The 25,915-nt window shown below is 39.4% G+C and overlaps 1 protein-coding gene and 1 long non-coding RNA gene across 2 annotated transcripts in view; one reads left to right on the top strand and one right to left on the bottom strand.

Annotated features, from left to right (window-relative positions):
* The window catches only part of LOC146574464 (uncharacterized), a 51,634-nt gene that overhangs the window by 14,630 nt on the left and 11,089 nt on the right, over positions 1 to 25,915 (bottom strand). The window lies entirely within an intron of this gene.
* Positions 9,942 to 18,943, top strand: LOC146574465 (uncharacterized). The gene is made up of 5 exons (XR_014892468.1): positions 9,942 to 11,036; positions 11,185 to 11,230; positions 11,314 to 11,376; positions 11,465 to 11,527; positions 18,744 to 18,943. It is a non-coding gene; the product is annotated as an uncharacterized LOC146574465 (long non-coding RNA).

Genomic DNA, 25,915 nt, shown 5'->3' with positions numbered 1-25,915 from the left:
CTAATTGTCTCTAAAGACCTGCTAAAATGTTCATTTAACACTCTTTTGAGTGTTAAATGAACATTTTTGACAGTGTTATATTTCTAACAGTAACCTAGTCAGTGTTAAAGATTAACAATGGCTAACATTAGCAGTGTTGATTCTCTAACACTGTAAAGTTACTAGCATGTTTAGTTATTTTCCAGTGTTATAAAATCAGCACTGCTCAGTGTTAGTCATTGTTAATCTTTGTCACGTTCCCCTAAAAGGGTCCAGGCAATTAGGGAAAGTAACAAAAAGTGTCCGGGTCAGAAAAAGGAGACAGGGAGGCAAAAGGGGTTAAATTAAAGAGTTTTATTAAAGTTTATATTAATAACTCAACTAAAAGAGACAGACAAGCTGTTATCACCATTTAAAGAAACAAAACAAAACTCAAGCGTTGGTCAGTAAACTGAAAAGTAAGTAAAGAGAATTAGTTGCCAAACACACTCTTCTCCACGACTAGGAGCAGAACACACACAGCTCACTAGCTGCAAGTCAACAGAGCCCTAGAGCTGCTCTTCTTCTTCTTCTTCATCTTCCATTTTAACGGCAGCTTGCACTTCCATAGAAGTTGCATTACTGCCACCCTCTTGTGTTACTTAGACTGTAACAATGCCCTGTTCATAACAATCTCCTCCCTCCTATTCAGTCCTCTATTTCTTTTACGTCTACTGTATTTTGTACCCTATACAATTGTCTCCTTCTAGTTTCATTATCCCACACCATTTTCCATAACTTCTTACTTTCACTCCAAACTATACACTTTCATTCAGATTTAGATAATGGTATTAGTGATGTGACGTTCTGTATCGAGGCTTCGAAGCGTGTGTCGAGTAATGGAGGGGGCGTTTCCGCGAAGCGCGTATCGAGGCTTGCTTCATTTATGGGAGGAGCTGAAAATGATGACGTCCGAAGCCTCGCTGCCCGGCTATACCACGTGACTGGTTCAGGAAGCGGTTCGAACTTTGCCGCGAGATATGACAGCGATATAAACCCTCAGACTTCATTCAAAATGTGGGTGTTTGATGGAGAGTTGCGGTTAGTGAGAGTTTGAGACAGTTTAGAAAAAAAAGAAATCGCCTACGACCTGCCACAGTGGAGAAACTGTTGTTTTTAAATAAAAACCAATGATGTGTCCCCTAAACACTAATCACTGTCCTTGCCTCAATGTTACAAAAGCACAACCACTGTCCACACCTCACCTCACAGTATATGATCATTTCCATTTTAAGCATTTCCAAATAATCATTTCCCATACTGCCACTATAAATATACACAGTATACTGCCATCACTACAATATACATGTTTTACACACTCCTTTTGTTGTTGACATTTACAGGCTGTGTGCAAAATGCCACAGTCTTCAAATTCATGCCAGCTATTATTTTTACGTCCAGTAGGTGTCCTACTAGAGCAAATGAAGCTTCAAGAAGCTTCGCGTTGGGGTGAACCAATTGGATGAAAAGCTTCAGTGCTTCATGGGGCTTCATCTGCCCATCACTAAATGGTATCTGTACCTCTGCGTCTACTCTTTTAATAACATCCTTAGCCATTCCATCTGCTTTTTCTGGCCCTAGAGCTCAACTTTCTCTGGCCTTAAATACCTTTAATTGCTGATGGGAGTCAGCTGTACCAAAGAAAAAGGTGGCACCTAAGGCAGGAGGACAGTAGGACACGCCCACACAGGCAACTTCAGGAGAAGGCCCAGCTCAACAGGAGAAGGCCCAGCTCATCAGGAGAAGGCCTACAGCAGCTTTAACATGACAAAAGTAGTACAAATAATAAATAAAAGCCTGTTCACAAAACCTTTAAAACAATAAATTTAAGTGATATAAACTGCTAAGTGATAATGATGTGGACCTCTGGGTAGATACATGTCTCTCCTGGGGCTGTACTAATGTTATCATCAAGTCTCTTTCCATAATGTCTCAAAATTGATTTAGGCCTCTAAATATCGAGAAGCATGACAGACTTGGAGAACAAACAGGCCTCATTCTGCTAAAGTTTTAAATGGATTTTAATATTTGAACTGACAAGTCAACGGGCAGCTCATCTCTGTGACACTTACGAGAATAAACCTGTGTATTTTGTAATCAATATGTAATCAATGGAGTTAAAATATTGACTTCTCAGGATCACACAGATTACAGCAAAATGTTAACCAAACCTGCAAAAAACAATGAGCTGCATCTTACTGTAGAAAACATTTTACTTGTAATGAAGGTTTTTAAAACTCAAAAGTGAAAAAGTTTTATTAATATCATTTCGTTTTAAGATATGGTAGGACAAGAGTGACAGTCACTTACTTTGTACAGTAATGGAGGTTAGGTTACTGTAGATGAAGAATACCTTGATCAAGTCTGTCCCCAGGAATGAAGGTTGTTAAATCTGTGGTTCTTATTCCAACCTTTAAATAAACAACAACTGACATATTATTGAGGGGTGGCTGTAGCTCAGGTGGCAGAGCAGGTCAGCCACTAATCAGAAGGTGGTTCGATCCCAGGCTGCCTCCTGGCTGCATGCCAAATATCCTTGGGCAAGATACTAACACCGTGTTTGCCTACTGGCGGTGGTCAGAGGGCCTGGTGGCGAATGTGTGTGTGAATGGATTAATGACTGAATGTAGTGTAGAGCACTTTGGGGTCCTTAGGGACTGAGTAAAGCGCTCTACAAATGCAGGCCATTTACCATTTACCATTACAGCACAAACGTCTGTTGTTAGGGTGGTGTATCAGTATGTAATAATATGGAAGTTTACAAGGAAGAGGAGCTGAAGAGTTGAAACATTAACAGCAGTTAGGATCACATCTGTGTCTGACCAACATACTGAAAGCATGCTTTGTTTTCACACATTAAGTTAACATCAGTACTTTGTGGTAAAGCAGCACACTCACTTTTGATGATGATGGAGGAAGAGTCACTGTACAAAGAGTTTGACCCTCTCGTCTGGGGCGTGTAAGAACAATTCACTCTCCATGTGGTCTGAGACCGGCCATCTCCCGAAGTTTAGTTGCTGTCTGTTGTGTCAGACAGGAGAACTTTTCTTTTAACATATGTGTCTGAAATAGATATAGAGTGGTTTTACTGCATATTGTAATATTGTTGTCTGCACACACGGAGACTGATATATAAAAATGTACAAACAGACCAGTTTTACTGTAATAGTTGCACCTAACGGAAGTTAGGTCTTTCTCAGAGTCAGCATAGAGGTGTAAATGATTCAAGTCCATCTATAGACTATAATTGCAGTATATATATATATGAAGTTCATGGCAGTACAGTTACTTACTGTTTATGGCAATAGTAGATGGGTCATAAAGTAGATGGGACATAAAAAGAAAAGTATCAAGTTTTGTAACATAAGCACACCAAACTTCAGCTTCAACAGGTAAATCTTTCTACCCATCTCCAACAACACAGTCCCTGTTAGTGTCTGCACACAGGAGGAGCCTGTAGACACTTGGCTTGCAATGTAGAAATTACACTGACAGAGCTTCACAGCTCAATATGACTGAGGCTGTCACTGTGATCAAGGATTTACTCAGAGTCAGTTTTGGTAGAGGAAAGGCTGCTAACATCACCACATCAGGCAGGTGACCATGAAAGTAAATACTCGGTTTTCTGACTAACTTCGTTTTGATATCATCAACAAAAATCTGCTGGAGAGAGAATTTATTAAAAACTAAATGTTAAAAGATTGCAACTCCCACTAAGTGTAATTCTGTCAGTCTACGTAAAATACTGTAATTACATAAACATTTAATATTTTATAAAAATCAACATTAAATATGGATTGAGTTAAACATAAAACCAAGTCAAATATAAAGCAATGATAACAAACTGAAGTTAGAGGTGAGGATGGCAAATAGCAAATGTCCAGCCGTGATGAAGCTGAATACTGAGATATGAAAACTACACCTATCTGAGTATATGGAAACGTGGTCTTGAGACACGATATACTTGCTATCAGGAAACCACAGGCAGCATCAGAAAACATCATATTTAACAGGCTACAGAAATACATATAGGCACTGTTTCCATTGTCTACATGCTGACTTAATTTAATTTTTATGGCCTTGTGTTGTGTTTTGTTATGTTCAAAATTACGTTATCAATGAAAAAATTTTTTTATATCTTTTAAAAATAAAACATTTCAGCATTGACCAGTGAAAACTTGCCATAGTCTTTGAGTTTTGTCTTTTGGGTTCTTGGTCAATGCATTGAGTTTGTGTTTTTGCATGGGTGAACATTTTTTTTAATGCTTGAAATGTAAATGTTTGTGTTTGTTGAATCTTTTGACTCCTGATTTGATTTTTCTTTTTAAATTCTTGCAGTTGATTTTTAATTTTGTGGAATCATTGATATCGGGTTTTTATATCAGCAACGCTTTTTCTTTTTGGATTAGGTTGCTGTTCTTCTGCAGATATAATAGTAATCGTCAGCAATATACATGAGTTTGATTTATAATGAACTTACATAACTGAAACCAGTGGAGACAATAAACATACTGGACATTCATCCCATATACATGATATAAAACAAAAAGCATTCATTTTGTTTTCTTTGTTCTTTTTCAACGACCAGGCCACAACCAGGCTCCACCATCAGCCAGCAGGCCCAGTCGGCAGGACCAGCCACCAGGCCAGGACCAGGTTTCCACCTTAGCTTCCAGGCAGAGCAACCCCATATGGAAAAGCAATAGTAAAAACTTATAAAAGACTTGCATAAGATGTGACTTCATATAGTGAGTCATATAAGGCTTATATGATTTACTCATAAAAGTGGCCACTTTCTCATTACTTTCATATATTTTTTTAGTAAGTATCCAAAACATACAAGTTTCATTTATATAATTTTTAAAGGGATCTTATATCTGTTTTCACTCTTGAATGCTTTTCATACAAGTTTTACACAAGACAGATATCATCATCCCATCATCATCATGATGTGACTGGGAAGGACCAAAAACCTGAATAGAAGCTGTGTCCCAGCTCAGTAGAGCCGGCAAGAACACCGGACTCCCAGCACTCAGGTTAAACGTGATATATAGATCACTTGGATAACTTCAATATTTTATTTTTTGTTTTTTTTTTCAGTGTTTTATTTGTTCCTGAGTAAATCGGTTTGGCTGAGATAAAGTTTTCACAAAGCTGAATAAACCTCAAACAGAAAATTCAATACTCTAGGAACAACAAGTAGGCCTGCATTGCGAGAGCGAAGTGCTCTAATAGGGTGATATGGCACTATATGGTCATTAAGATAAGATGGGGACTGATTATTTAAGACCTTGTATGTGAGGAGCAGGATTTTGAATTCAATTCTGGATTTAACAGGGAGCCAATGAAGGGAAGCCAAAACAGGAGAAATATGCTCTCTCTTTCTAGTCCCTGTCAGGACTCTTGCTGCAACATTTTGGATTAACTGAAGGCTTTTCAGGGAGTTGTTAGGACATCCTGATAATAATGAATTACAGTAGTCCAGCCTAGAAGTAATAAATGCATGAACTAGTTTTTCAGCATCACTCTGAGACAGGATATTTCTAATTTTAGAGACGTTGCGTAAATGGAAGAAAGCAGTCTTACATATTTGTTCAATATGTGCATTGAAGGACATATCCTGGGTTCCTAACAGTGTTACTGGAGGCCAAGGTAATGCCATCCAGAGTAAGAATCTGGCTAGATACCATATTTCTAAGATTTTAGTAAGCAAGGAGCAGACATCAGAGTTTATTAAACTCCACCAAATCTGAAGGCTCGACCGTCCCATTTCACAGTCTCGCACTTCCGGCCTTCTCGGTCTTCAAAGGACCCGGCCCACATAGACCGCGAAGGCTGGGTCCTCCGAAGGATGCGGCCTAGAAATTGGGACAGAGGCTAATAATTGTAGAAAACATGGACAACCTAATAGCTCGCAATGAAGCCAAAACGTCTCTCTCGCCCCCTGGTGTCTGGCTGCAGTACAGGTTATAAACCCGGCCTCCTCTGTTAGTAGATGGGACTGGGGTCAGACTAAAATTCTAATTCTGAAAAAAAAAAAAAAATTCTCCTCAAATAAATTTTTCCCAAAGATGCTTTCTTTCATTATCAGTGGTTCTCATCACGTTGATTTGTGTTCAGTGGGTCTCCTTTCTCATATGTTTGATTCTAATAATAATAATAATAATAATAATAATAATAATAATGGATTGGATTTATATAGCGCTTTTCAAGGCACCCAAAGTGCTTTACAATACCACTATTCATTCACTCTCGCATTCACACACTGGTGGAGGCAAGCTACGGTTGTAGCCACAGCTGCCCTGGGGCAGACTGACAGAAGCAAGGCTGCCATATTGCGCCATCGGCCCCTCTGGTCATCATCAGTAGGCGGTAGGGTAAAGTGTCTTGCCCAAGGACACAACGACCAGGACCTCAACTGAGGTTCCTGAGTGTGTAGGGATAGAGAAGGATCAGCTTTATTTCAGATTTGAGGGATAAACTTTATATTTCACAGTTTGTGATGATAAATTTCTCTTTCTGATTACATGACCTGCCCTCAGATTTAGGCATCAGCACCACCCGGTGACAACAGACAAATCATCACATATCTTCACTCTTTGTAATAAAGTTAACTGATGAAAACAGTACAAAGGTTAAAGTACTGTTGAAGTACACCGACAGGTTCTTTTGATGGTAGAGATCAAGCGGAGACAAGAACTTCATTTCACACTCTTTATTTTCCAAGCATTTAGGGAACAGATATATCTGGAGACCAAACAGCTAAGTGCTCTCCATGGGCAAGGTCTGGCTAGACATTGCCCATGTATAGGTTCGTGGGAGCTGACCTCTGTGACACAACTCCTAGTACTTCTCACTACCGTCCTCCAGAAAGTGATATTAGGCCCCATTATGTCAAACTGAGTGATTTATGACCCCCAATAAAAATGACCCCAGTAAGTAATAAAAATATGATATTCATAAAATTATGACATTCATCAAATTATGATATTCATCAATTTATGGTAGTTCATAACTCATTAATTTTTTCCAAAAAAATAAATAATTTGACTATTAAAAAATTTTTATATCAAAAAATAGCATTCTTTAATTTTAAGCCATTAAAAAGCTTTTACTTTTTTTATGCTTAAAAACGCGCGCACCCCAAACCTGTGTGTCCATGCGTGCCCGCGCGCGCCAGTGTCTGGGCCCGTGCTCCTGTGTGTGTGTGTGTGTGTGAAAATGTCTTAAACCAGAGTAAAAGTGCTTAGTTAAACTTGTGCTTTTGTAACGTTCAGTATGGCGGGAGATACAGGTTGCATGCCTCGTTGGAAAACTTTATTTCAATTTATTTGCATTTGTTTAATCCGAACAAGGAGATTTAGAATCAAAGTCCGAGTCGTAAAAAACTCTTGTGATCCCCGAGCATAAGCGCACCGCGGCTCCCAGCAAAAACCTCCTGAAAAACCCTCTGTCTTTCTCCAAAAAACGCACAACAACAACAAAAACCCTAGAATAACTTGATAAGCACTCCCACTCTATTCCCAAAACCCTTAAAAAATCCTTAGTCTTTTTTCTCAAATTCAGCGCACCGCGGCTCCCACCCAAACCTTAGGCAAACAAGCAGGAAACCTCCTGAAAAAACCCTCCGGCTTCTCCTGAACTCACCGCTCCTAAACCCTTAGTCTTTTTTCTTCAAACGATCCCTCTTCCTCACATCCAACGCACAGCCTAAATTGTGCCTCTTACTCGCGCCGTCTCACATCCAGCGCACAGAGAAAAGCGTCTGTCCTACTAAATATATAATACTTAAATATATAACTTGACTACATACACTCAACAAAAATATAAACGCAACACCTTTGTTACTGCTCCCATTCCCCATGGGATGGACGTAGAGACCTAAAATTCATTCCAGATACACAATATAACCATCCCTCCCAAACAGTGGTCACAAATCAGTCCAAATGTGTGGTAGTGGGCACATCTGCTATATTGAGATAATCCATCCCACCTCACAGGTGTGCCACATCAGGATGCTGATCTGACATCATGAGTAGTGCACAGGTGTACCTCAGACTGCCCACAACAAAAGGCCACCCTGGAATGTGCAGTTTTGTCTCACAGCAAAATGCCACAGATGCCACAAGCAATGAGGGAGCGTGAAATTGGCATGCTGACAGCAGGAATGTCAACTAGATCTGTCGCCCGTGCATTGAATGTTCATTTCTCAACCATAAGCCGTCTCCACAGGCGTTTCAGAGAATATGGCAGCACATCCAACCGGCCTCACAACCGCAGACCTCGTGTAACCACACCAGCCCAGGACCTCCACATCCAGCAGGTTCACCTCCAAGATCGTCTGAGACCAGCCACCCAGACAGCTGCTGGAACAATTGGTTTGCACAACCAAACAATTTCTGCACAAACTGTCAGAAACCGTCTCAGGGACGCTCAACTGCATGCCCGTCGTCCTCATCGGGGTCTTGACCTGACTCCAGTTCGTTGCTGTAACAGACTTGTGTGGGCAAATGCTCACATTCGATGGCGTCTGGCACGTTGGAGAGGTGTGCGCTTCACGGATGAATCATGGTTCACATTGTTCAGGGCAGATGGCAGCTGAGAATGTCCCAGTTCTTGCATGGCCAGCATACTCACCGGACATGTCACCCATTGAGCATGTTCGGGATGTGCTTGACCGGCGTATACGACAACGTGTACCAGTTCCCACGAATATCCAACAACCTCGCACAGCCGTTGAAGTGGAGTGGACCAACATTCCACAGGCCACAATTGACAATCTGATAGACTCCATGCGACGATGTGTTGCACTGCATGAGGCAAATGGTGGTCACACCAGATACTGACCGGTTCTGGGTCCCCAGACGCCCAATAGCGCAAAAAACTGCACATTCCAGGGTGGCCTTTTGTTGTGGGCAGTCTGAGGTACACCTGTGCACTACTCATGATGTCAGATCAGCATCCTGATGTGGCACACCTGTGAGGTGGGATGGATTATCTCAATATAGCAGATGTGCCCACTACCACACATTTGGACTGATTTGTGACCACTGTTTGGGAGGGATGGTTATATTGTGTATCTGGAATGAATTTTAGGTCTCTACGTCCATCCCATGGGGAATGGGAGCAGTAACAAAGGTGTTGCGTTTATATTTTTGTTGAGTGTAGATCCATAAGCATAGAGGGATCCAAACTTCAAGTACTGGTGTTTATTCAAACACATCAAAACAAACACAAGTGTTTATTTCCAAGTATAGGATTATTTGCAATCGCCATAATGACTATATGGGTTACTTGGTCTGCAGTGAACATGCTTCCTCTGCCCCCAGCATCTGGTCATCTAGCAATTCTGTAAAGTAACAACTTCAGTATTTTTACATCAATGGTATTGGTGTGTTTCTCATTGGCATATGGCAGTGCTACAAATCTTTGTGCAAAGTGACTGTACTAACCGATTCCCATTTCAAAATGTCCTTATGGTACTTGCTACAGTGTAGCGGCTCGAGTTAGGCTGGACCCGTTGGCCAGCTACCCTCAGGGTCATTCCACGGTTGATTACATGGTCCACTATTGTAGCTCTGATGTCATCAGCAATTCTATTTCTTACTCTTCTTACCCTTCCTCTCCCCCCTCCTCGTCTTCCTCTTGCTCCTCCTTGTCCTTGTCGTCCTCTTCATCCTACTTCTTCACCTCCACGTCCTCTTCCTCGGCCTCCTCTACTTCTCACTCTTTCTGCTCCCTCCATTGTACTCCGCACACACAGCTTACCTGTATTATAGTGCTTAGGCTGATTGCAAAGTGAACTAATTATCTAAAAAAGTTTTCACATGTGAAAGTGTGCCAGACAGTTGGCAAATTAGTGTTAATGATAGCCATACATGTGTATACTTTTGCTAGGAGTGTGTTGGAAATTTGGTAATTGAGTGTTGTGCAGTGAATTGTGCCTACAGTTTTGCAAAGTGTGTGTTACAAAATTGCAAACTGAGTGCAAAGCAGTTTTTGTGCTTTTAGTTTTGCAAACTCAGTGAGTGGTTTTGCTATATGTCTGAATAGTTTTAGGAATTGTGCTACAGGAATCACAGTTAGGGTTTAAGCATTCAGAAAAAACTGTAATGCAACTAGCCCTATAATTATCTACTAGTCACAAACACACTGCAACAGTAAGACACATAGATGATTTAACTACTTTAGGAGCATTTTACTTTTTCTTTAGCGCTCCGAAAAGACACAGAGGCTAACAGTTTTAAATAGAGCACCACAAACAACACGTATTCCTTTAGAAATAAACTTTTCTTGTGTCACTTCTAAAAACTACAGATTCTTAACTCTGCAACAGTTAGACTCGATGATTACACATAGGGGGTTACAATTAGGCCCCCAACAGTCAGCAAAAGAAGTCATAAAACAATAAAAGAGGCTCCCTTATCAAGAGCATCCCAGCACTCTCACATCCCAACTGTAGTTTCCACCATAACAAACAGTTCCATTATCTTATCTTATCATGTCAGAGGTCAACTGAAACCATGTCCAACCCCGAGGGGGGGGTAATGACACATCCTAGGGACCTCTATAGTTTCACCACATTTTCTTACACCCCACACCTTTATCTCTACAGGCAGACTATTACACTTCCTACTGACTAACCGAACCACCATAGGCTTTCCACCTTTCTTCTTTACATCCTACTCTTTTTATCTTATCTCATGTCAGAGGGATCAACTGAAACTAGCCCCACCTATATAAAAACACCCTAACCAGACACCCTGTATTTTTCCTCACTACTTCATATTGGCACTAACGAGCACAGCACTTTGTTCATCAGCACGGTTAACAAAAATAACAGCGTTCTTTTTTTAACATGGACTTCATATCTGGTAAGTAAAACAAAACTATTATTGTATTTTTAAATTTATACCGCAGTATATCATAGTATGTTCAATCTGTTTTCTTTTCTAAAACAAAAGCCTGATTTTTAGGAGCTCGGCACAACGGGACAGCATACATTTCACATACACAAGGTTTGTGTTTCTTCTTCTTCTTTTTTTTTAAAAAAAAAAACAGTCACCCGCTCACACAAAACAGTTTATGTCTCGTTGTTTAGAACCAATCATACCTGTTTTCTCATATAGTAACATTTAAAATGTATATTTCTCTCTCTTTCTACAGGATCACAGGCCTATATAGGTCAAACTACACCTCTAAAAAACACAAGGTAAATACAGTGTTACACATGTTTTAAATATAAGTGTGTTTTGTTTAAACCGTGTATTAACTGAGCTTATACCCCCGGCACAGGGTCAATAAGTTGACCACAAAAACCCACAGAAGCGGATACAATAAGACCAAGCCTTACGTTAGGTATGTATACAAGTCTCTGTATACATGACAACCAATTTAAAGGGAAAAAAAAAAGGTTTAAATATTTACAAATGTTCTAATACATCAGATCTGAGACAGAGTACCCAGCGTGTCAAGAACGGGGGCCATCTGGAATAACACAGAACAAAGTGTGAGTATAGTCATAAATAAATCAAAAGAGCCAAACATATCCTGTTTTTGAAATGATACACTATATATATATATACTGTATAACACACCCAGCGGCCAGAGGCCTGAGAGCTTGAGGGTCCTGCGCAGTATCTTAGCTGGGAACAGCTAAGATACTGCGCAGGACAGAGATCTCTGATGTTGTTCCCGGGATCTGCTGGAGCCTCTCGAGCTCTTCTCTGAGCCCTTGGTATTTCTCCAGCTTCTCGTGTTCCTTCTTCCTGATATTGCTGTCATTCGGAACCGCTACATCGATCACTACGGCCGTCTTCTTCTGTTTGTCTACCACAACTATGTCCGGTTGGTTAGCCACCACCATTTTGTCCGTCTGTATCTGGAAGTCCCACAGGATCTTAGCTCGGTCATTCTCCACCACCCTTGGGGGCATCTCCCATTTTGACCTCGGGACTTCCAGGCCATATTCAGCACAGATGTTCCTGTACACTATGCCGGCCACTTGGTTATGGCGTTCCATGTATGCCTTGCCTGCTAGCATCTTGCACCCTGCTGTTATGTGCTGGATTGTCTCTGGGGCATCTTTACACAGCCTGCACCTGGGGTCTTGCCTGGTGTGATAGACCCCAGCCTCTATGGATCTTGTACTCAGAGCTTGTTCTTGTGCTGCCATGATTAGTGCCTCTGTGCTGTCTTTCAGTCCAGCTTTGTCCAGCCACTGATAGGATTTCTGGATATCAGCCACCTCCTCTATCTGCCGGTGGTACATACCGTGCACAGGCCTGTCCTTCCATGATGGTTCCTCGTCTCCCTCCTCTTTCTTGGGTTTCTGCTGCCTGTGGTATTCACTGAGCACTCGGTCAGTTGGGGCCATCTTCCCAATGTATTCTTGGATGTTCGTTGTCTCATCCTGGACTGTGGTGCTGACACTCACCAGTCCCCGGCCCCCTTCCTTCCGCTTAGCGTACAGCCTCAGGGTGCTGGACTTGGGGTGAAACCCTCCATGCATGGTAAGGAGCTTTCTTGTCTTTATGTCAGTGGCTTCTATCTCCTCCTTTGGCCAGCCTATTACCCCAGCAGGGTACCTGATCACGGGCAGGGCGTAGGTGTTGATGGCCCGGATCTTGTTCTTACCATTCAGCTGACTCCTCAGGACTTGCCTGACCCTCTGCAGGTACTTGGTGGTTGCAGCCTTTCCAGCGGCCTCTTCATGGTTCCCATTCGCCTGCAGGTACTTGTAACTGTCCTCTATGCCTGCAATGTTGCCTTCTGGTAGTTCAATCCCCTCAGTTCTGACTACCTTCCCTCTCTTTGTTACCATCTGACTACACTTCTCCAGTCCGAACGACATTCCAATGTCATTGCTGTATAGCCTGGTAGTGTGGATCAGTGAATCGATGTCTCGTTCACTCTTGGCATACAGCTTGATGTCATCCATGTACAGGAGGTGGCTGACAACTGCTCCGTTCCGTAGTCGGTATCCGTAGCCAGTCTTGTTAATGATCTCACTGAGGGGGTTCAGGCCTATGCAGAACAGCAGTGGGGACAGAGCATCTCCTTGGTAGATCCCGCACTTGATGGTGACTTGTGCCATGGGCTTGGAGTTGGCCTCTAGTGTTGTACGCCACATCCCCATTGAGTTCCTGATGAAGGCTCTTAGGGTCCCATTGATCTTGTACAATTCTAGGCATTCCAGTATCCAGCTGTGGGGCATTGAGTCATAGGCCTTCTTGTAATCAATCCAGGCCGTGCACAGGTTGGTCAGTCTGGTCTTGCAGTCTCGGCTGACTGTTCTGTCTACCAGTAGCTGGTGTTTTGCGCCTCTGGTATTCTTGCCAATTCCTTTCTGTGTCCCGCTCATGTATTGACCCATGTGCCTGTTTATCTTAGCCGATATGATGCCTGACAGGAGCTTCCATGTAGTACTGAGGCAGGTTATTGGTCGGTAGTTGGAGGGGACCGGTCCCTTCTTGGGGTCCTTGGGGATCAGGACCTCCGACCTTCGGTTAGCCATTCCGGGTGTCTCTCGTTAACTAGCAGCTGGTTCATTTGTGCTGCCAGACGCTCGTGGAGTGCAGTCAGCTTCTTTAGCCAGTAGGCGTGAACCATGTCGGGCCCTGGTGCTGTCCAACTCTTCATACTGGAGACCCTTTCTTGGATATCTGCCACTGTGATGGTTACTAGACCCTGTTCATTCCAAAATGCTGGAGAATCCTGCAGTCAAGCTATAAACAACCTGATGGATGGATGGATAATTTCAGTTCACTAGCCAATCGGGCTTTGGGCAACAGTGTTTTAGAGAGTTAGCAGCTGGTCATGTTTTTATGTAAACACAGACACAATACACAATGATGAATTAAGCACTTGCTTATACTTTACTAAAACTGTTCCTTAATAACACTTAATACTGTGACATTAGTATACAATGCTGTCCAGAGGGCCGAAACAAAAAAACAAATCAGGAGGAGGCTCAGTAGCAATAGAAGTTCAGCCATAATAAACTTGATGATTTGAATATACAAAGCAAACTAAAAGTCCTTTGACTTTCACTTACATTAGATTTCATTTTCAGAACTCAATTCCCAGAGAGCCAGAAGTAAACACCAAGTGGCCACAATAAAACAAACGTCAGACCTTTGCTGTGACAGACTTTTTGAAAACCTCAACCTATTTAACTATAATATATTTAGACTGTGCCCAACTCTGCCCCAGTGTTGACTAACAGCTACAGAGCGATTTACCAGTGTATTCATAACAACACACTTTAGCAATAGTGAAGTATTAGTAAAACTTAATTCAAAAGAAAGTAAATAAGCATTTTTTTAACCAATGTATCAAAGTTTTTCTCTCTGGTCTCTCTGGCAACTGTTTCATAGCCAAACTGTCACACAACAGAACATTTTACAATAAAAATTAAACATTCAAATTCAAAAAATATATTTTTCTCTTAGGTCATTGTGGGACATTTAATGCACTGTAAACACCATCAGTACAGGGACAAGTAAGTGTTCGGCTAAGTTACATTTAAATATAATAACATTTTGAAAACTAGCCAAATGTTTTGGTTATGTTTTTGTAAGATCCAGAATTATTCACACCAGTGTGTGAATGCGAGAGTGAATGAATAGTGGCATTGTAAAGCGCTTTGGGTGCCTTGAAAAGCGCTATATAAATCCAATCCATTATTATTATTATTATTATTCACATAAAACATGAAACTTCAGATGCACAGGTGAAATACATAATGTGCAAAAATAGTCAAAGTAAACAGCGGATATAGTGGTGACAGAAAAGCATAGTGACTGACCTTGTGCTTTGATGTCATGAAAAGAATCTGTTGAGGAAATTTAAAAAGAGAAAAATATGCAATGATAATAAAACTTAAAGTACAAACTAGCAACAAATAACTCAGATATAAATGGAATAGCCAACATCAAGTTATATCCAATTTGAAAAAAAATTACTTACACACAAGCATGACTAGCAGCAGAAGTTCAGCCATGATAAAAAGTGAGTGTACAGAACAGACTACAGAAGTCTCTCTGATGAATCTGATTTTCACCTGCCTTACATGACATGTGAGAACTCACTTTCAGGAAAACCACAGGATCAAAAGTTTATCACACAAACTGGTCACAGTAAGACCCACTTCACATAGACCTGCATTGATAGACTGAAAGCCTCAACCCATTTAACTATGATATATTTAGATAAACTCTACCCCCGTGTTGGCTAACACACACATGGTTTATGTGTATTCATTTCTGTTGGGTCACACTTTATTAAAAACAACACACTATTGAGCATTGGTTTATTCTTGATTAATAAGCTCATATAGAACTAATAAATGACAGCATTTTTATAATTTATAAATGATGGATTAACTATTTCAGAATAAAGTATTACATCAAGAACTAATACATTGTTTAGGAACTGTTTCCAAAGTCTATCTATGTTAATGATTTAAGTGTTTAGATTCACATTTACACATATGCGTGCGTTAATAGAAGTTTTCTAAACATGAGTATTTATTTTATGATGTCATTTATGGTTAATTCAAGCAGTTACTTGTTGTTAGTTCAGTGTTTTGTGTGACCTCATTGTGACATTAAAAAAACACAATAATTGCTAAATTTAATTTGTAGTTCTAAATATATAAGTGAGTGTTTTTTACTCACTTATGTCCTTCCACAATGTTATTTCTCTCCCCTACAATGTCTGTTACAATTATATAAGCATGACCAATTATGCAAATTAGGCGATGATGCCATTTAGCAACTTCTAGCAACTTTTAGAACAGCCAATAGCGATTTTCCTTAGTGAGGAGTTGGCACCACTGCCTCAGGATAAGGAGGTTTGGTGTGAATCAGGTTTATGGGTGGCTTGGCATCTCCTTCATTGTGGAGAATCCCAAAGAAAAAATTTAAATGGAGTCTCAAAAGTTTTATCATTTCACAGGCTCACCTGTTCTTAATGTTCTTTTGTATGTAATTTCATGTACATTTCAGTCATTATGCAAATGTAGTCTTTATAAGGGTGGAGAAACCTGCAGACAGCTGAGACTAAAGAAGTCATTTGGATGATTAACGAAACGTTTCTCCCACTGAAAGCGTTACGTCCAGATAAACAGAATCAACTTTTGGGGTTTTAAAGGATGAATTAAGTGTTTATTATCGTTACATGACAAATTTAGATCCAAAATTCATGTTACTTTTTCACAACATGCTTGGCGTGCAATGGCCTTTATATTAACATGAGAAAAAAGTAACCTGGCATCCAAAGCTCAAAAAAGTGATTATTAATTTTTAAAATTTCCAAGTCATTAAACCTTTAAAACAACCCAAAAGAGCAGTAAATGGAATGTGAAGTCAAGTTCACCCATCAATATTGAAATATAGAGTCTGCCATACCAACGCATCAACAGAGAACACAGCTATAAGGCTATTTAGCGCTAGCTTAACACAGCTAAACTCCCCAAGAAGGGTTTCAATGTAATTATTCCTTACATAAATGTTCCTGAATCTCCTCTTTGAGTGTGTACAACTCATGTCTCATGCTATATTTATCCCCATCCAGCACCATTTGTTAAAACCGAATGGACAGCGGCACTCTCTTTTACTTTGTTTCCATGTTATATTCATTTGTATAAATGTCATGCTAAAGAGGCGTAATGCTTTATAACAGATGAAGTATTTATTAATATCATACTAATGCTTAATATTATGTAGTTTGAAGTATTATTTTGCTATCATGTTTTTTATAATAGATTTATAACATCTACATCAAAATCTCCATAATTCACAGACTTTGAGTGTTTTTGAAGAGACTTGCTATTATATTGGCCTGAGTACATTATTAGTGAACTTTTGCTGGTGCATAGCTATTGAAACCTGTTAGACAAAGATCCCAAAAGTGTAATGGCTGTAGCTTTATATAGAAATGCAAGGGTGGTATTATTTTTAAACCCAGTGGCATCACATCAGAGCAAGCAAGGCAAGCATTGCTTGTCTAACAAAACAGAAAACAGACATCAATTTAAACAACCAACAGCTCTACTTTTATCTTAAAAAGCTTTCTGTGATAAATCTTCTCTTACGCATGTTTGCATCCATCCACATCACTGCCATCTTGTGGCCTAAGACGGCCATTCTCACTGGAAGTTGAATTTATGCAGCTTGACAACAGAGCCAACTAAATCTGTATGAGGGTAGGCGTTCTCGTGAGCTGACACTTTTAAAGCTGAGGCCTTTAGCTTTCAGCAGGTTGTTTGTGCATCCACAATGTAGATAAACCTCAGGTTTTAGATGGGACTGGCTTGTTATAGAGCGTGCTAGATTTTTATTTTGTTTGTTGTTTTTATAAATGTACGTAATCTATCGTTGTTGTTGTTGTTGCTTTTGTTGTTTTTAAATCAGGATTTAGGTATGTTTCTGAGCTGAGGTTCCACTCTCGTTCTCACTGCACAAACACTACAAACATATAATTTATAGATAATGATCCTTTACTGTAGATTGAACAGTTTATAAGCGTTCTTAAATGTCAGATCTTGAATATCTGCAGCACTAACACTGAACCATATAACTTTTTTCTACAGAATAAATATTTACATTTTTGATACTTTTCTAAAATTTGCCAGTAATACAATTTGTGTGTAGTAATTTTTTTTTCATAGTAACTTTCTTTTATTCTAACAAATTCTGTCACATCTAATACAACTAACATAGTTTTCAGCTAGTAGTAAAAAGTTTGATAACTATAGCAGTAATACAATTTGCAAATCCACAGGAGAAAGGAGAAGATGTCCAGGAAGCAAGCAAGATCCTGTCAGAGCAATATTGTTTTAATCTGAACCAGCTTGTCTTGTTAAAGAGCAAAGGAAGCTTTATTTTATTTTATGCAGGGGTTAGAGGGGTATAGTCGCTGCTTACCTTTCTGTAAAAGTCACAGCACACCACTGTTTATACCACTTAACAGGAGTATAACTACTGTGAGCATTTTTACTAAAATGTCAAAGTTTTCCTCAATTGAACTTTTCACAGTCGCTCTAATTAACTGACATGTTATCTCACATGATGTCCTTCAGGGCTTATTTTAGGTTCATTAATACATGTTGCCAGTACTCACAGATCTTTACAAAATGAACAGACTTGATTATGTGCGAGTGGACCTGGCTGTTGCCCTCTCACATGTATTTACTGTTAGTTTTCCCCTCACCATGTCTAAATGTATTGTCATATCTCCATCCTAAAAGTTCTATTTTTTCTCTTTAATCTGTGATTGAGTGTAGTTTCCTTGTTTGTTCATCAACTATTCCAAAGGGAGGTTAAATACAATTTGGCATATACATATGTGTGTGGCAGAGTTCGTGCTATTTCAGCAGCAGCTACATGGCCCTCATGCATTAAGATCTATGCTATTTTTTTCTTGCCAACCATAGCAAAGGTGTCAACACATTACAACAGACTGACAAGCAGCATAGCTAAGAAGAGATTGTATTACTCAGAAACTCACAGAACTTTGAACTGCCATTCGTCATTGTGATGCTCAACCAATTAGAAGAAAGTGTGTCTAAAAAGAGGATGCTAAAACAGGTTGTGGCTGAACTCAGGGGTTTTACTGAGACCTATTATAAATAATGTCCAACAATAAAAAGATTAAACAGAGCATGAAGTTCTATATATGTTTTATTCTATGTGTATGTTTTCTGTGTGCATTTGTTACAGATAACTAGAGACAGGGCCCAAATGCAGGAGACCTCTGTTTCATCTAAAACCACAGAAACACAGAATCTAAAAGCTGGGGAAAAAAACAAACCTGGAATCCAAAAAAGAAGAGGCACAAGGTGGACCTTCAAGCTGAGGTGAATCTTATAAGAACAGAACAAACAATACGTAGACAGAGAGAGACAGACTTGACACTGACCAAAGCCTACTAAATATTAATCATAATCAAAACAGTATCACTGATAAATCAAATCATAATCTAGAAAAACACCAAAGCATGAAAAACAGAAAGCTGGGTCAACATGACCCAGAACCGTGACAAATAAGGTGACAGTTAGAATCCCCACATCATTCCCCTATATGCTGTCAGTACAACATTGTACTTTAAAAAATATAGTTTTAAATAGCGCTATAGAACATTGATATCGCTTTGAACCATGGTCAAATCTGACGTGATATTTTTCATCTTTTAACCATACACACAGCACATGTTTGAATCATAATTTCTAAGTTATAATTTCTAAGCCTTCTGTCAGTTTTTGACCAATAAATCATTAAGGTGACCATGAAGATCTTGGTGGGTGTAAGCCAAATTTTAATGGATTTTTAAAATGACCCCACTCTACACCCCTATAAAGTTTTATTAGAAACTTAGATAGAAACACATTTTTTTTTAAAAACCACAACAGTAGCTTTCTGACACCAAAAGAGGGGTGCTGTTAGGATTTTATTTCCTCACTTCAAAAAGAAAAAAGCTCAAGAGAAAAGCTCAACCTTAAAAAGAATGAATCCGCTCGGTAGCTTAACAACTCTCCTAGAAACCCACAGAAGTTCACTAACGTACATGATGACAAAATCATTTTAGTATAAATGCAAAGTATAGAAATAGAGGCTAGCTATGCAGAGTTGTTCTCCCACTTGTGTGGTCTGCATATGTTTAGGTTTTATGTGAGGTGTTAATTTTTTAAAGAAAGATTTCATAATCTACTGCCTATGTATCTGTTCAAGCAAACAAATCCAACTTTTTATTCATGGTATGCTTTTAGAGAACATGAATAAAATAGATTTGTGCAGTCCAAAGGCATGTGCTTAGTGGGGATAGGTTAACTGGAAACTCTAAATTGCTCATAGTTGTGAATGTGAGCACGAATGGTTGTCTGTGTCTATGTGCTAGCTCTGTGACAGACTGGCCACCTGTCCAGGGTGTACCCCGCCTCTTTCCCTAAGACAGCTGGGAAAGGCTCCAGGATAAGCGGAAGCAAATAGATGGATGGATGGACATCACAAAAATTACCAGAAATACAATGTGGATTTTAAAATGGTTTTATTGTGATTGTTCTTGTTTTAAAGCCAGCAATATTTAAGAAAAAAACTCCCTAATTTAAAATTTGTTTTGTTTGTGCGTGTGTGTGTGTGTGTGTGTGTGTGTGTGTGTGTGTGTGTGTGTGTGTGAACGTGCACGTGTGCTTTTGTGTATCTGTGTCCAGAGGAACAAAACATGTCCTAACATCTGAAAAATACTAAATCAAGACTGAAAAGTGTGTTGTGTTGTGCTGTGCATTATGAGTGATGCATGTTGCAATAAAAGAATAACAAGATAATGAAGCAATCTCCAACCAGTGACAACAACAACGATCAATCATCTAGTCAACTAGTCACGCGCATCCCTAATTGTAAGCTATATGCCTGAACTTTATGTTATCTTATTAGTGGACTTACTTTATTATTTTGAGTATTTGCTCGATCTTGTTAAATAAAATCTGCAACTGAGAAAGAAATTAACCTCATCGCCATTTTCCTTAGTCTTGCCAATTAATAATCACAATTTTTGAATAACAATTTGGAGACAGAAAGGATGAGAACTGTGTGTGGATACACAGGAAGCAAGGGGACAGAGCACAGGAGAAGCTGTTTGAAGCCAGAGACTAAACTAGTTTTTACCTTGCCTGGCTGGTTCTGTCTTTTAACAATAATCTTTTTTTATTGGAAGAAGTATCATTTTATTCATTACATGTACAGTGGGGCAAAAAAGTATTTAGTCAGCCACCGATTGTGCAAGTTCCCCCACCTAAAATGATGACAGAGGTCAGTAATTTGCACCAGAGGTACACTTCAACTGTGAGAGACAGAATGTGAAAAAAAAAAATCCATGAATCCACATGGTAGGATTTGTAAAGAATTTATTCATAAATCAGGGTGGAAAATAAGTATTTGGTCAATAACAAAAATACAACTCAATACTTTGTAACATAACCTTTGTTGGCAATAACAGAGGTCAAACGTTTACTATAGGTCTTTAGCAGGTTTGCACACACAGTAGCTGGTATTTTGGCCCATTCCTCCATGCAGATCTTCTCGAGAGCAGTGATGTTTTGGGGCTGTCGCCGAGCAACACTGACTTTCAACTCCCGCCACAGATTTTCTATGGGGTTGAGGTCTGGAGACTGGCTAGGCCACTCCAGGACTTTCAAATGCTTCTTACGGAGCCACTCCTTTGTTGCCCGGGCGGTGTGTTTTGGATCATTGTCATGTTGGAAGACCCAGCCTCGTTTCATCTTCAGAGTTCTCACTGATGGAAGGAGGTTTTGGCTCAAAATCTCACGATACATGGCCCCATTCATTCTGTCCTTAACACGGATCAGTCGTCCTGTCCCCTTGGCAGAAAAACAGCCCCATAGCATGATGTTTCCACCCCCATGCTTCACAGTAGGTATGGTGTTCTTGGGATGCAACTCAGTATTCTTCTTCCTCCAAACACGACGAGTTGAGTTTATACCAAAAAGTTCTACTTTGGTTTCATCTGACCACATGGCATTCTCCCAATCCTCTGCTGTATCATCCATGTGCTCTCTGGCAAACTTCAGACGGGCCTGGACATGCACTGGCTTCAGCAGCGGAACACGTCTGGCACTGCGGGATTTGATTCCCTGCCGTTGTAGTGTGTTACTGATGGTGACCTTTGTTACTTTGGTCCCAGCTCTCTGCAGGTCATTCACCAGGTCCCCCCGTGTGGTTCTGGGATCTTTGCTCACCGTTCTCATGATCATTTTGACCCCACGGGATGAGATCTTGCGTAGAGCCCCAGATCGAGGGAGATTATCAGTGGTCTTGTATGTCTTCCATTTTCTGATGATTGCTCCCACAGTTGATTTCTTCACACCAAGCTGCTTGCCTATTGTAGATTCACTCTTCCCAGTCTGGTGCAGGTCTACAATACTTTTCCTGGTGTCCTTCGAAAGCTCTTTGGTCTTGGCCATGGCGGAGTTTGGAGTCTGACTGTTTGAGGCTGTGGACAGGTGTCTTTTATACAGATGATGAGTTCAAACAGGTGCCATTCATACAGGTAACGAGTGGGGGACAGAAAAGCTTCTTACAGAAGACGTTACAGGTCTGTGAGAGCCAGAGATTTTCCTTGTTTGAGGTGACCAAATACTTATTTTCCACCCTAATTTACAAATAAATTATTTACAAATCCTACCATGTGGATTCATGGATTTTTTTTTCACATTCTGTCTCTCACACTTGAAGTGTACCTCTGGTGCAAATTACTGACCTCTGTCATCATTTTAAGTGGGGGAACTTGCAGAATCGGTGGCTGACTAAATACTTTTTTGCCCCACTGTATGTGGAGTTTTAAATGGACACACATGCAGAAGTTTCAGTAAGCTGCAGCACCAGCAGAGGGAGGTGTTTTATTTCAAGCCAAAATGAAAATAATCACAAGAAAGTGTTTAAAAAAAAAAAGACTAACATGTTTACATGTAAATGCATATTAGCCACCTAGAGTCGCTTAATTGTTTGTGTTATTGAAGCACCCTCCAGTGTACTTCATACTGTACCTTCCCCATTCACTAGAAACTTCTTTACTATACATACATTATCTTCCCTCCAATATCTGCATGCAGATGCTGCATGCGTATCTGGTGGACTGGGTGCATTTCTCATGGTCACTATAGAACTTATTTCCTTCTTACACCAAGGCAGTTTTTGTATTCATGAAGCTGTGCCCTGACCAATGGCTGAAACACGTACTCGTAAACCACCTGGGCAAAATATAGCTTTTCACAACACACGGCTAAGAACATGGACTTTTAGGAGAACTCAAGTTGTTTAATTCATTTAATGGTGATATTTGTAATGGGTCTGCTCCTGAATTTTAGTTTAATTGGTCTATACTAGACATATGCAAGGTCTTGTATGCCAACTAACAACTTGGGCTATTAACCTAGCACATACATTATTATACATGGTCACACATAGTGAAGAAATTCTCTCACATACTCATATATTCTTGTTACAACACATCTAGGGGTGGCCAGAACATAACACACAGGAAATCCATCCTCGTCAGACCCCAAGCAGCACGCCACACAACTGATAGCATTTGATAATGATTTATTTACAATAGAATGATTCCTGAGGTTATTTAACACAAAAAGAAGAACTGCCCATATGGAAAAGATATATATAAATCTTATAAAGTTTGTATCTGTCTTGTGTGAAACTTGTATGAAAAGCATATAAGAGTGAAAACAGATATAAGATCTCTTGAAAAATTATATAATGAAACTTGTATGTTTTGGATACTTACTAAAACAATGTATGAAAGTAATGAGAAAGTGGCCACTTTCATGAGTAATCACATATAAGTTTTTACTATTTCTTTTCCATATGGGTGATTACAACTCAGGGTGGACCTAATGCCAAAAAAAAAAAAGGGAGACTACTTCAGGATTGAACAAACTTACCTACTGAACAGAATTAAACCAAAAGACAAAAACTTACCTCCCTAAGTAAGAAAAACTGGAGAAAACTATAAAGAAACAAAAAGGCAATCTACCCCTACATACTCTAGTATAAAGCAACAGCAACGAGCAAGTAACAAAAGGGTCCACTAGTTAGGGTGCGCCGAGGATAAATCCACTGGTCTACATCCACCAATGACAGAAAGGCACCTGCACACTTAGATTTGCATTCAAGATTACGATGGCAGTCATAACATTCTTCATTCTTAATGTTGTATAGGAATGAATGCTGCCAATCTTTGCTATGCAAAATTGTTCAACATCACTGGCTATTGAGGTTCAACTGTGATTTTAATTATCATTAACTGGTTTCAAATCAATAGTGTATTTTATGAGACTCATTAAACTAATAACTTAGTCAAAAGATTAGAGTTCTCACTGATTTTAGTGATTTTAGTTCTTAGAATGCCCAAATTAATGGTTAATCAGTTAAGATCAGCTTAATTCCTTTATTGGTTTTCCTTCTTTTAAATCTAGAGCCCATTCTTAGCAACACTACTTTTTCTGGACCTGACAGACTATAGTGGTGATACAAAACCTCCCAGGTCTGCCTTAAATTAATCCCCTACTAGGCTTTTCTGGCTTAACTCAACGATGTAGCTGTACCATGAAGTGTGTTGATTCCTGTACACAAGAGTTGATATAAACAAGTGATACTAAACTGTATAAATATATAAATGAAAGGAAATTAGGAACAATACAAGGCTGGAGGGTGGGTGGGAAAGTCCACATAATGAGTTTTCTAATTTTTGATTTTGCTGATTTATTTGTTTTTTATTTATATATATTTTTTGCCTCACTTACTGTCTTACTCCAATCCTACCTGTTCTTTTTTGTTGTAATTACCAATATTGTGATTATTTTTTGTGTTTGGTTTTCTGATGCTTGAAATCATCCTTGAATGGCATGGATACAAAAATATACACTTTTGTTTCTGCAGTGACAATAACTTATTATATTGTAATGAGTTGTAGATATTTACTTTGTGCCATGAGTATTCTGTAACAGCTTTTGTTATTAAAATAAAAACAAAAATAAATCTTGGGGAAAAAAGGTTAGAAAAACACAAATGCTGCTTGAATAACACACATTGCACTGTTAATACAAAGCTATGGGCTGACACCAAAATAAAAAAATGTATGTTAATCTTTTGAAAATTGTTGTCTTTAATACAATTTGAAAGCTGAAGTAGAAAAGTTATCCGGGTGAGATTCCTACATAAAAAAAGAAAAACATCTCCTGCCTTGTCTATACGGCTTGAGTGTGTAATAGCCATATAGTCTTATCTTTTGTTTTGTTTTTTTTCCAGTTCAGTATTTTTTCATATGCTTCAGTGTGGCTGTAGAGTGCTATACGCCAGTTCTGTTTTCGTTGTAGGTGTTTCATCTGGCTCCTCAGGGATGGTGGAGTACAAGTGGTATACAGAAGACTAGAAATAAAATAGAGCAAAAAGGTTTTTGCATCTGTATCTTCTCTGTTGTAAATAGTAATCTCTGTAGTCAGTTCAATACTGAGGATGCACTTGTTTCACTTACATTCTCAGTTCGAGACTCTTTTCTGTTTAGATGATCAGACCCTGCAACAGAACCAGAAGACAGATCCAGAGTTACTTTTCTTTCACTTTGTATGTCTATACATGAAAATGTAATGTGTATGAAATAGGAAAAGGTCTGAGGAGTGTTCTATGAAGCAAGGTTATTGACTGAGCAAGGTCATTTGAATCTAAACTCGGAGATTTTAGTGTCACAAAAGTGGATCTCTTTTTACCACCTACATTGCTATGGTAACCTTTGCTAAACACATTACCTGGTCCAGACCAGTCTTTCTTTGAAATTTTGATTTAAAATTGGCTGGAAGTGACATGTTTTCACTAATTTCACCAACATAACTGTGGTTATGTTATGCTAACATAGCTGTGTCGCTAGATATCATGTAGCACATCATTATATACCAGCTAGCCCAACTTCAGTTACCCTACAAAAGTCACTGATTGTAAGTGTCACAGAAATGGCTTGTGTATAAAGAAGTTTAATAGATGGTTCCAGCAGTTAAAATGTTCTTGCTTGTACGTTTCTGTGGTCAATATTGTAAGGGTGTGTTTATCTTGTCACAAAGAACAAGTTTTGTTACACCGCTATTATCGCGAGGTTTGGGCGTGATAGTATATATGCAAAGGCCGGGTTAGTCTACCAGCTGTACAAGGTATTTGTCATTTGCCATAACTGTATTGTAATATTGTGAAAATTTGTAATGTATGGTGTTCTAATTATTTTATGTTTTAATTTAGAATGCACAAGTAGGGATGGGTATTGATAAGATTTTCACGATTCCGATTCCATTTTCGATTCTGTTTAACGATTCGATTCT

Source organism: Mchenga conophoros, linkage group LG5, assembly GCF_057382185.1.
Source record: "Mchenga conophoros isolate Kocher_MC1m ecotype Shallow Benthic linkage group LG5, M_conophoros_male_GT1.1, whole genome shotgun sequence".
Lineage (NCBI taxonomy): Eukaryota > Metazoa > Chordata > Actinopteri > Cichliformes > Cichlidae > Mchenga > Mchenga conophoros.
This window is presented reverse-complemented; position numbering and strand designations above follow the sequence as displayed.